Genomic DNA, 12790 nt, shown 5'->3' with positions numbered 1-12790 from the left:
CCAAACCCAAGTCCAGGACACATAACCAGGTTTGTTCAAGTACATGAACGAACATAGTTAGGAGGATAAAAATCTGGATCATAGAAGATATTTGGTGGTTCTTACCAAAGTCGATCTTTGGCAAATGTGAATAGAAATCTAGCTCTAGGAAATGAAAAATCCACAAGGGTAAGAGAGAGGTACCACATCATGAACATTAGCCAGTTCAGGGAACTGTAACTGAAAATCCCTAAGGTAGGTCCCCAGATACTCCCACCTATCTCATGAAATGCCTAAAAACCAGAATAAGAACTATCGACCTTTAAGCAGGTTGGGCAGGACGGGTGGGGCTAAGTAAGGCTAACTGGAGCTGGAACCAGTATTATTCTGAACTGCTGACACTCTGCCACTCCAGTACAGATGAGGGCTCTGAGAATGGAGTATGATGGGTATATAGAGGAGTATACAGAAGTAATGATGAAGAATGGTGAGGAAACAACTTTCTAGTGTTACTTGTGACTGGGTCTATTTACCATCTGAACTTCTGGGTCCCCCTCTAACCCTACCGAACTTCTATAGGTTCAGTTTTGGAAATTAGTGAGCTGCCTTCTTCAAAGTATCCACCACTCTCTAACATCAGAGACCTAGGAGGTAGAGGGCTTTCTGCTTGGGCTTTATACAGACTCAAGGGCTGTTAACAAGTGACCAACTCAAAACCTCCCTCTATGGTTACCTCTGGAGGTAATATCACAGGAAGCCTGAGTGTGTTTTTATGTAATCTATTAGGCCCTTAGAAGTCTTCTTTCCAAAAATATCTTCCCTGCTCTAGATCCACCTGGTACCTAAAGTTTTACCATTAGGGTCCTTAAAGTTGCTCAAAAAGTCTCTAGAGAAATATAAATATAACTCTTAACTCAGGGTAGGAGTAGGGGATTGGTGCAGAGTTACACAAGAACAAATGAGTGGAAGCCCTGAAATTCCTTTATCGGGGGCACAGAAGGCAAAGGAGTGAAGTGTGAGTGGGGAAGTGGAAGAATTAAGGGTGTCTATCTAGAAGCCGTTTTCAGAGAATACATGGTTTGTAATTACACTGCATATTTATTTAGGGTAGCTTTGACTAAGACTGATAGGGATTTGGTATGCCAGACTCTCCCCATAAGCCACTCCTTGGCTCCACCACTGCACAAGAAAATAAGCTGACTACAAAGACCTTGGAAATCCAGACACAAAGACCTGGACTTTGAGGGGAGCTGTCAAATTCAACTCCCTCTCCCTGAGCCACTGTGCTTGCCAGAAGCAGGTAAACACAACAGGACTGAGCTAAGGATTATCCACGGGGGATCTTGTATCCTCTGAAGGAACTACTGGCAGCACTCCCATCCATGGAGAGGCCAAAGAAAGAAGTGCAGGACTTTGGGTCAAAAATGGCAGGGAAAAGGCACATAAATTGTGGCTGTATTATCCAGTCACAAGATGCAATCATACTGCTGCTTGTCACATGATGTCTTTTCCCCTCCTCCTTTGGTCTTTCCCTCTTCTCCTTTCCCCTCCCTTTGCTCTGTTTTGATTTGGTTAAAATAGATGCAAACCCTGGTCTTTTCTATTTTTACTACCCAGCAATTACATAATCCACACCGTAATTGCTGACTTGCAAAACTATTGGCAACAGTAGAAAAACCCTGGAGTTTTAAAAAGGAAAAGGATTATTACAGTACAAAAGCCTTTGGCAGCTTTACTGACTGGTAAAGCATCTGTAATCGTCACTTGCCAGTGGAAGTTACATGGGCCCTGGGAACATCCCCCACACACATACCTCAGGGAAAGTGGGCTAGGGGATGAGAGGCAACCTGGCTAAGAGGAAATGGCAGTGGGTGGGGGCCTGGGCTCATATTTAATAAATGCCCTCACCAAAAAAGTACTCAAGATTGAGTGCCAGATTACCAGGGGTACCTTTTACTGCTTTTGTTTTTTGCTAGGGAGTGAAGTCTCCAAAGGCCAGGACCTTGCCCTCATCAGCTTCCCGGCCTTCCTTCAACCTGCAACATATTTCTGCAAGAGTCTGAGGGAGGGAAGACTACCTCAGTTAAACAGGTGCCTGACAGACACAGGAGCAAGGAAGATTTCAAGCACAAAGAGCTTCTCTGCAAGGCTTTCCAGATATTAAGCCAGAAACACATTATTCAATTATTTCACAAAATGGTCCAATAAAAATATAAGAACTAGTGGTCTGGTAAAGGGTTTCACAACCAAAAAGAAATATTTCACTGAGCCAAAATTCTCTGTATGTTGAATGTGGGTAATGCAGTAGATTAAGGAGGGTTAATGTCTTCTTTCCCTGATTTTGCCAATGTTGCCACATTCCTGACCGCCCCCCCCCACCAAGAATCAAAGTGATCAGTCCAATTTGGATAATTGTATGTGACCATTTAAAATATTTGCCAAATGTGATATACTAGAATGGGTGATGAGATGGAACTGTGAACAACCCAGGTCAATCAGGAAGGCAGGTATTAATCAAAATAAGATACAAACATAACATTACAACACAACCATGATGAAAGGTTATAAAGGGAAAGTATAGGGTGCTAAGGGCATTTAGAACAGTATGACCAGATAGGGTCTGAAGGTTCTTAGAATATTACCCTAAGGACTTCAGGGTTCTTTCAATTTGGCACCTTTGTTTCCTTCTGTCCCCTATCCCTCCCTCCTTCCTATATTTATTGGGTTTTTACTATGCCAAAGATAATACTAAGTTCTTTACATGTGTGGTCTCATTTGATTTTTATAACAAACTTACAATTCAAATTCAGCACTTTAAGATAAAAGGATCTGTTGAAAAAAGCTGAACCTAGCCGGGTGCAGTGGCACACACCTGTAATCCCGGCAGCTCGGGAGGCTGAGACAGGTGGATGATGAGTTCAAAGCCAGCCTCAGCAACAGAGAGCTGCTAAGCAACTCAGTGAGACCCTGTCTCTAAATAAAACACAAAAAATAGGGTTGGGGATATGACTCAGTGAGTGAATGCCCTAGAGTTCAATCCCTGGTACCCCGCATCCCCCACCAAAAAAAGGTGAACCATACCATATTCTCTGTAAGAGAATGATATACCATTTATGACATGGATTAATTAAGACACTTCTGGCAGCAGGTGACGATTCAAATCAAACTTCTATAAGGGGTAAAAAAAGGGAAAGTCTAGGTCCACGCAAAATAAGCGTCCAGGATTCCACCAGTTTAACACGTGGTTACATCCAGGTACTCAAGACACCATCTGATCTCCAGTTTTCTCTATCTCACAGCTCAGCTGTCATCTGTGTTGCCTTCATTCTTAGGCAGTATTCTCCTTAGGGTGGCAAGATGGTCTCCAGCAGCATGGGACTTACATTCTGTAGGGTCAGGGCAACCGAGCTGGAAAGGAAAATAAGAGTGCACTTCTTAATAGTTCTAACAAAAACCCTGAGAGACCTGATTGGCCTGGATGTGGGTCTATGCCCCTGCCTGCCAAGTACTATTCTCTGACTGGCACATGACTATGTGTCCTCCAAGAGATGAACTTACTCCACTGGAACCACTTCTGAAAATAGGAAAGGAAGTGGTCCCCTAAAGAAAATAAAAATGCTCTTATTTAAGAAAGGAGAATGGCGAATAGTCAAAGCTCACTGACCTCTATTGTTCTCAAAGTGGGTGTTGAGACCATACAATAGGTTCTTCCATCAGCCAGGTCTTCCCCGCTAAGGCATGCGCAAAAATACTAAGTTCAGTGTGGCACTGACTAGATTCACACTGCTCAGAGACCATGACTTCTTACTTTAAGATACTAACTGAAGGGCTGGGGAGGTGGCTCAAGTGGTAGCGCGCTCGCCTGGCATGTGTAGGGTGCTGGGTTCGATCCTCAGCACCACATAAAAATAAAATAAAGATGTTGTGTCCACCGAGAACTAAAAAATAAATATTAAAAAATTCTCTCTCTCTTTAAAAAAAAAAAAAAAAGATACTAACAGAAGTCTTACTATTTATTTAGGTCCTTGCTCAGAACAGTTTTAAAGTTCCAAGATTTTACAGAAGATTTTTCCCAATTTTTCTTTACCCCTAAATGATAGACCCTACTCGGCAATTGCATGGCTGGGAAGGGTATAGCTCATTGGCTCTTTAACCAGCATCCTCAGGTTCTGCATAACTCACAGGGAAGGAGAAATATGACAAAGTCCTCCGTGTGGACATTTTTTTTTTTTTTGCTTCCCTTTTGAAGTCTGAACGGAAAACAGCTTTCACTGGGCAGAAAGAGGAATATAATATGATAGCTGGAACATTCACAGAGCAAGATTTTGGAGAACCACTGTTAAACATTCTGAACTATACAGCACTACAACAATCAGATGTCAGCTGCAAACCCCCTGTCATTGTGCATTCTTTTAAAAGCTGCCTGGATCCTCCCATCCCAAGAAGAAATCCAATGGTCTTCCCAGAATCTCAGCAAATTACCAGCAGTTAATACTCTTAGTAGTCTCTTTGGCTCTGCTCCAACTCTTGCTAGAGCTTTGATCTTTTTCACATCTCACCTCCTGAGGCTGGTCTCTTCTCTCTGCTCTAAGCAGTCCCAGATGTGGGACTCAGCTCTTTTTCCATGCTTTACTCCAAAGAAAAAATATGTACACACAAACTCACTCAAAGCATCATGTGTCTGTCAGATTTCCCTGAAAGTATAAAGAGACAGAGATTTTATATTACCCTGCTGCTTGGTCCTTTTATCCATTCCACATGCTCCTCACATTTTGTTGGTGGTAGGGACTAAATTCCCCTTATATTATTCAGAGTACCTTAGCTCTCCATCCCCCTTCCAGAGTTGGGAACCCACTAAGAACCATTCACTCCAGGTTTCTCCCTGATCGGCACCAAGGAACAGTTAAGAACTTTTACTCTCTTGTTGCTACCACCATTCTGTAGTGGTCAAAGGAATGGAATGATTTTTTTCCCAGTACGAATACGAATTATATCACCCCTCTTTACAAGAAGAACTAGTCAAAGTTTTTGTTTTAAATAAATTTATATTACACTACCCTAAATTCTCCACCTCAGAGAACAGCTTATGTAACAAGTCTGAAACAATACCCATTATGTCCACTGACACTGAAATGTGAGTAAGCAAAGCAACACTTCTGTCCCAGAGACACTGCCAATCTTTGAAAGACAAGGGAGTATATATCCTTGCCACCTTCTGATGGAATTCCTGCTGTTTCCAGGCTGGAGTTTTGGAGCTTCAAACTTCAGCAAAATAGGTAAAACTAGAATAAGTTTCAAAGACTCCTTTCACCTAGGTTGGTGAGTCTGGAACCAAGGTTAAAACCAGTGAGAAAGCCTCTCCAAAAGAGAGGCAAGGACAGATGCAAAGAACAGGTTTCCTCCCATGGGCTAGGCCAGCTTTAAGCCTTGCTTTCCTGAGCCACTCATGTTTCCCATCCTTTTCTAAGAGCATGGGACAAGCAAGGCTTCCCACGCAGAGGCCCCTGCATCAGAGTCAGAGGCAGGGAGGCTCTGCAAGGCTGTGAACACCAAAAACAAGTAAATCCTAGCAAAGAAGAATCCTGAGCTTTGAATTCCTTTATTCATCACTCCAAAACATGCAACTGCAGACAACATAGTAGCATTCCTTAGGGATCCTTTTAGTTCCTGGGAAGATAGGGTGAGAAGTCTCTAAATTCTTCCCAGAAGCTAAAATTTATAATACCAAAGTACATTAACAAAGAAAGGATAAAGGTAACGATGTAGAATATATATTTTCTATCTTATATAAGAAACTGGCAAAAGTTAACATTTCATTCTTTAATGCCATCATTAGAAAAATACAGCCTTAAATAAAGGAAATTACTATAAAAATTATATAAAGTAACTTGTATACATTCTAAGTCAAACAGGAATGATTTTCAAAATGAATAGGAATCTCCTATTCATACTGTTCCATGCTTTCTATTTTTACTGACACAAAAACCTACTTCAATGTTTTAACAGCCACACAGAATTTCACAGTACCCCTACTCATGGATATTCACCATTGCAATGAAAATCCTTCTCTAGAAGACTCTGGGCATAAGGGTGAGTGATTCCTTAGATGAAATCTGTTTGCTTCGCTGTAACTTGCCTATTTGTATTCTATGCCATTTTATATTGGGTTTATAGTATTTTTCTTATTGATTTGTAGGATCTCTCTAAAGATTGTAGATATTAATCTATCATCTATTACATATAGTGCAAAAATAATCTCCTAGCCTGTTGGCTCTCTTCTAACTTTGTTTATAGTAACTTGTGCCAGAAACAAGTTTCTCTCCTCTCTCTCTTTTTTTTGGACCTAGGGCCTTGCATATACTAGGCAAAACGTTCTACCACCGAGCCACATCCCCAAGCCAAGTTTCTCACTTTTATGTAGCAAAACCAATTACAAATTACTTAGAAAAAAGTGAAATGGGAGCAATGCACCTCAAGCTCTGAGCCACTATGGTCTCTTCCATTTAGGTCCCTTGATAAAGTGGCTGGTTAGACAGTTATTTTCCGAGTTCTGGTTTTATAGCCAGGGTGACAGTGAAAATTGATCAAGAAAGGGCAAAAAGAACTATGAGGATTTTTGTTTGTTTCCAGTAATTTGGGGTTGCTTTTTTAAATGTTTGAAGTCATAGTACTAACAATGTTGAAGGAATCCTGAATCACTGAAAATCCTTAAAACAGCTTTATGAACAATGAACTGAGAATTTCCAGACTCTTTCAAACTATGTAAGCTTTAGGGCATTACTTGCTGTCACCATGAAGGGAATGACTGAACACAGCCCAGGAAAAATAAACGTCAGACCCCAAAGGAATACAAAGGCTCAAGAGTCCACTGATTCCTACCAGAGTTTTACGCAAGAAACTTTTAAAAAGTTTCCATTCAGCCTCTCACAGATGATTAGTACAGCCCACTCTGAACTAGAGCAGTTAAAAAAAAAAAAAAAACACCCTAGTGGCCAAATAAGATTTGCCTACAAGAGTCTTGGCCAATAGCTTTTCCCTAAAAGTACTTGGCTCCTGTATCTGTAAACAAAGGCCCAGGATCTTAGGCGGTTGTCCTAGTTGGCCATCACTCACCCCAGCAACCCCATTAAACCCCCACACTATTTAAGCAGGCAGTGTAGAAAGCATACCTGAAAAACTGTCCTGGCCACCTTCCCTCCAGCTGAAACTTGACACTCCTTTATGAACTTGCATTCTGGGCAATGAAAGTTCCAACATAAAAACAATCTTCAGTGTCCAGCAGGAGGAGGAGGAAAAAGAGACTTCTTTGCTTGATATCTTGTTGCCTTGATGTTGCTTCAAAACCATTATTGTTATAATATTACCAAAAAGCATCTTTTTTTTTTTTTTGCTAAGTCTTATGCTGAACAACTATACTCCTACTCATTGCTGTCATCTGCTGACCTCCTGGTCATCAAGGACTTGGTCACAGTCTGCCTTTCCATCTCAAGTCAAACCTTTGCCTGATCATGACCTCCTCTATTTCTACTTCTCATCATTGCTTCTATAACTTCTGTTCTTTAACTTCACTGTGATTTCCAGGCCCTTCCCCACCACTGTGCCACCATCAGAACTCTCTTGGATTCACTTCTTTCTCTAGTCAGCTAAAGGACAACCACTCTCCCACCAATACTCTAGGCCACATTTATTTCTCCTCTTCTATTTGTTGTACAACACAGTTTCTATCTGAATGCAGATGTTCTCAGCTTTAATCCTCCACTTGTTTCATACTGCTGAAATAATCATTAGTAATGAGGGCTGCTTCCTCTATAAATTAATGATCTCCAACATTGGGTGAGTCTTCAGCACTGCTCAGCTATCCTCTTACATGTCTCTCAAGGTCATAGCCAATGGCACAAGAGTTTTTTATGAAACCATACCACTCTCCCCACTATCTCACTTGCTCCTAACAGATGATTTCAACTTCTTCTCAGAAAAAACAAAGCTCAAAGAAAGCCCAACTATCTCCCAAAATCTCATCAAATCCCTCTAACCATTATATCCCTATGAAATAAGACTTAAAAGTACTCAGCAGAACTCAGTGGTACACATCTGTAGTCCCAGCTACTTGAGAGACTAAGGCAAAGAATCACTTGAACCCAGAGATCAAGACCAGTCTGGGCAACACAGTGAAACAACATCTCAGGAGGGGAAGGAAAAAAAAAAAAGTGTTCAGAAGAATCTTGGCAAAATGTAAGAAAGTAACAAATGGTGGTACTGGTGGTAATGTTAATCTCAGTGCAGCCTTGACCTTTGTTCAGTTCAAGTTTAAACCTGTCCACCAATACTCAGGATACAGTATTCCCTTTTCCCCAGGAGACTTTCTCAAACAATTTCTACTTGCTGTTTCCCCACAGCATAGGGTTGTGCTCTCAAGAAAAGAGATTAATAGCCCTCTTTATATCTTGCACCCTCTTTTTACTAATTCTTCTCACTTCACAGCTGAACTTCTTCAAAGAGGAGCCTCCCCAATGGGGTCACACCCTTGCCTCTCATTCACGAGCTGCAGTCATGGCCCACTAAAACAGTGAATTACTTTTTTAAAAAAATACTTTCTTAGTTGTTGATAGGCCTTTATTTCATTTATTTATTTATTTATATGTAGTGCTGAGAATTGAACCCAGTGCCTCACACTTTCTAGGCAAGTGCTCTACCACTGAGCCACAACCCCAGCCCAAGTGAATTACTCTTACTTACCAAAAATTCTTCTCTTTGAAAAAATTACCTTAGCAATTAGCAAAAGAGTACAGTGAATGGAAATACAGTGTATTATTGATATAGAATTATAATAGTGAGGGCTGGGAATGTGGCTCAAGCGGTAGCGCGCTCGCCTGGCATGCGTGCGGCCTGGGTTCGATCCTCAGCACCACATACAAACAAAGACGTTGTGTCCGCCGAAAACCAAAAAAATAAATATTAGAATTATAATAGTGAGAGAAATTTTTGATAATATGAACTAGAACAGATTTTCAACACTGTTGATATAAGCAACAGAAAGATTGCTTTTGCTTTTTTAAATGTTTGAAGTCATAGTTCTAACAATGTTGATATAAGTAAGACTATTTACTGTTTTTTCTAAAACAAACCCACCTGTTTTCTAAAACCTTACCTAATTCTCTAGATCCAAATATTGGAAAAAAATCTCTTCTTACTCTGAATTCCCATATCATTACTCTGAATCTGTCATACTATGACTTTCTCTACAATTAAAGTTATCTGCGTGCTAAACTTAAGTTCCTCAAAAGCAGGCTCAGTTGAGTTATTGCAGAACTCTCTGCAGTTAATAAATATTTGATAAATGAAGAAATGGACTTAATAAGCATATATTATAGAAAGCACAATTTTAGTTCGAAATCAATCTAATTGGCCCATTAAATCAGGCCCCCTGAAGAAGAACCTCCACTGACATTTTGCTAACCTAATAATTAGCTTTCCTTAATAAACTTGCATTCATTCACATGTTGTAATTTAGGTTTTTACTCACTTAAATATGCCTTGAAAATGCAAATTCTGGGACTATTTCCTTTTAGGACCAGTCTGGAAGAACTAAGATAAGTCAATGAGGTAGGAATTATCCAGGCTGAAGGCAGTGAGCCTTCTCCCTTACCCCCAAATACTTCAACTACTTTCACATAACCATGTCAGCTCCTCCGCACAGGTCTGGCTTTGCCCCTTGCCCAACCTCCCTAGATCTACTCATTTCAAAGACAAGGAAGTTGATCTAGAAAATCTAAAAAGTTTTTTTTTTCTGGTACTAATATTCTGTGAATAATTGCATATTACCATTTGAAAATCAGATTTTATTCTGAAAAGCAGAACGCTTAAAGAAATGCAGTAGTATATCCTTTTGTGAATATACTTTGTGCCCCCCAACACTCTCAATATAACTGTTAGATCATCTATATGAGACCAGTAATGCTCCCAGGGCACAGGACATAGAGGAACTTCTTCTAAAACACTGACATTCCTATCCCACATCCCTCTGAAGAAGCTAGCCCCTAATCCTTACCTAGGCAGAATTACAGACTTGGAGAAGCATGCCAAGGGTAAAAAGGTGGCCAGGAATGCATGATGGAAAACACAAGGCAAGGTTAAGTGACAGGTCCCAGTCCCTCTGGAGCCAGAACTTACACCTCCCAAGTTTGCTTTACAGTAGAGAGCATAATTTCTAGCAGGGCTAAAAACCACCAATGGCAAACAACCAAAGGGCAGGGCCAGTGTGGGTAAGCAAAAGTCAGAGATAAGCAAAAGAGGCTCCTGATTTAGTATCCAAACAATCAGGAGGAACATCTATAATGTAACTCTTTGGGTAAGATCCAGTTTGCCAACAGGAAATCTCCTATCTCCTTGGACCTCTTCATTTGTTCTCATCCTTTACGAGGAGAGATCATGTGACTGGGACCCAAGTGACACTAGCTTACTAGTTTTGGAAATACCTAAACAATCACCAGTTCATAAAGCAGAAACTTCTAATAGTGCCTCCATTTCCTCCCTCCTCCCCATAAAATCTGAGCAGTAACACTTATTATGAACAACCCATCAAAGCTGTGGTATGAGGCTGTGGGAAAACTGTTCCACCCAGCTCAACAAGCCTCAGGAAGAAAGATTCCATCAGTCCTTCACACACTCATTCAAGCACCCTTCCCGGACTCCCCAGAATGCTCCAAGCACTGGACTGTAAGGATTCCCTGTAAGATTCTTTAAAGACTCAAGTCTAATGACTGCAGACCATCCTTAAAGTTGACCCTTTGGATTCAGAACATCTAAAAGGTCATAACTGCCTTTTTATTTATGCTATCAGAATAAGCTAAATAATTTAATCTCATAAGTATAATTTCCAGTTGGAAAACTGAAGTGACTTAAGAGACTCATGATTTTCTACTCACTAAAGCAGGTCCTCCCAAGATTTCCACTAGTTAGTGAATACCCAAGTGGAGGTAACATGGGATTCCCAAACTAAACAAACATCATGACTTCAAAAAATTCTTTTATCATTTAACTAACTCAGACAAGCCTTTCCCTCACTAGTCAAAGTCAATACACTTTTACTGTATTGCTTTCAAAGACTGAAGCCAGAATTCAATAAACTACTACGCCACCACTAACTATGCCATAATCAAACTGGACACCCTTACTTCCAAAACACTTCATAGCTATTTATGGACAGGTTAGGACCCCTACCCCACACCCCCCGCCTTGAATTCAATGGAACATCCAACATTCTCTGGGTTTAGGAGAATGTCAGAGCTCAAAAGGACCAGGGAACAATGCAGTGACTATAAAGTGGTCCTCTTCTGCCCATCTCATAACTGTTCCTAACTCCAGGCTGCAGCTTTTGCATCAGTATTTCCTTCCTTAGAAAATTCACCTTTAAGAGGCAAGGGAATGGGAAAATTAGAAATGGAGTTTGAAGCTGAATATCTCAATTTGAGTCCTAATTCTACATTCTAATTGAGTTTCAATGTCCATATAAAAGAAAAAGTAATAAAGAAAAGTATGCAAGATTGTGTTAGCTAAGTTACTGTATTGGTGGTACTCTGTAAATGATACAGTGATTTTTATGTGTTGTTTTGGCTGTTGTTTATTATTACTAAGAACTCCTATCTTTCCCCAAGATCTACCCTTAGATCTGATTGAGATCGCTGTCATGCACTCCTCTCCAGTGTCTCTTAAGATGTACAGCAAAGAAAGAACTAAGATACCACCATGCTTCCCCCAACCCTGTAAGGGCACCAAATTTAGGGAGTCTCCATGCTTACCACTTCTACTTTACAAGTAACTTTCTCTCTAAATGGAGATCTGTAGCCTACAAAACATTTCTTCTCAGATATACCTTTAGACCTTCAAATTCGACTCCAGGAAACAAATTCATCTCCCACTTCTATAAGAGTGGCTCCCTTTTCTAATTACCCCCTTTCTGTCATAATGGATAGTCTTTCAATTTTATAGGACAAATACTGGCATTATTGGTGACTTACTACTCTTTGTTCTTTCTCCTCTTCCAGCCTTACAGACTATCAAACCAGTAGTTTCTTCCATGAAATGTCTTTAGATTAGCCCTTTCTCTCCCTGGTTAAAGTTATAATCCTACTGTCCACCCTAGTTGAAAACTTATTACTTCAGGCCTATACTGTCACTATAGCTTCCTAATCAGTTTCTCAAATATTATTTTCTGCTTCATTCATTTCAGACACCCACACCATAAAAACTTCCCTGATCACTACTACTTTTATTACAACCACCTGCCCAGTAATCTATAATGGCTCTTCATTAGCTAATACACCAAGGTAAAATAATTTTGTCAGCTCACCCATCACTCACAAGTCAGAATTCTGTTTTTTCAATAGTTTTTTCCCAAATCTGAAGACAACTTCTAATAACATTGTGTTGTATGATTTTTTTTAAATATATACACATAGTTATGCCTATATTTATTTCAGGTGAAAGAAGTTCATATACTATATGTTTTTAATGTATATATTATAGCTATCTTCCATGTTAATTATAAATCTACCTCATTATCAATGTATGGACACACCATATTTGACCAGTTTATTATCAATGGCTATTTTGTTTTATATATATATATTTGTCCCTATAAACTTGCCCTTAGTAGTAAAGATACCCAGAAGTGGAACCAATGGTGCACTATACACACTTTAAATTTTGATAGATACTGTCAAGTTCAACTTCAGAGTAGTTGTACTAATTTATATTTCCAATCACAAAGTATGAGTTCCTGCTTCCTCAAGCCCATATCAGCAATCCAGTA

The 12790-nt window shown here is 40.0% G+C and overlaps 1 long non-coding RNA gene across 18 annotated transcripts in view; it reads right to left on the bottom strand.

The window, feature by feature from the left end:
- Positions 1-12790, bottom strand: part of LOC124084810 (uncharacterized) — a 115264-nt gene that overhangs the window by 63462 nt on the left and 39012 nt on the right. For 13 of the 18 annotated variants that reach the window (XR_009225698.1, XR_009225694.1, XR_009225701.1 and 10 more), the window contains 3 exons: positions 7149-7314; positions 4539-4673; positions 2378-3387 (listed from right to left, as the gene is read on the bottom strand). This is a non-coding gene — a long non-coding RNA (uncharacterized LOC124084810). Of the gene's footprint in view, positions 1-2377; positions 3388-4538; positions 4674-7148; positions 7315-12790 lie in introns of those variants that run through there. The other 5 variants (XR_009225695.1, XR_009225693.1, XR_009225706.1 and 2 more) reach the window with 3 other exon arrangements.

Source organism: Marmota monax, unplaced genomic scaffold (genome assembly GCF_021218885.2).
Source record: "Marmota monax isolate L192 unplaced genomic scaffold, Marmota_monax_Labrador192_F-V1.1 WCK01_AAM20220418_F8-fsc00106, whole genome shotgun sequence".
NCBI classification, from domain to species: domain Eukaryota; kingdom Metazoa; phylum Chordata; class Mammalia; order Rodentia; family Sciuridae; genus Marmota; species Marmota monax.
This window is presented reverse-complemented; position numbering and strand designations above follow the sequence as displayed.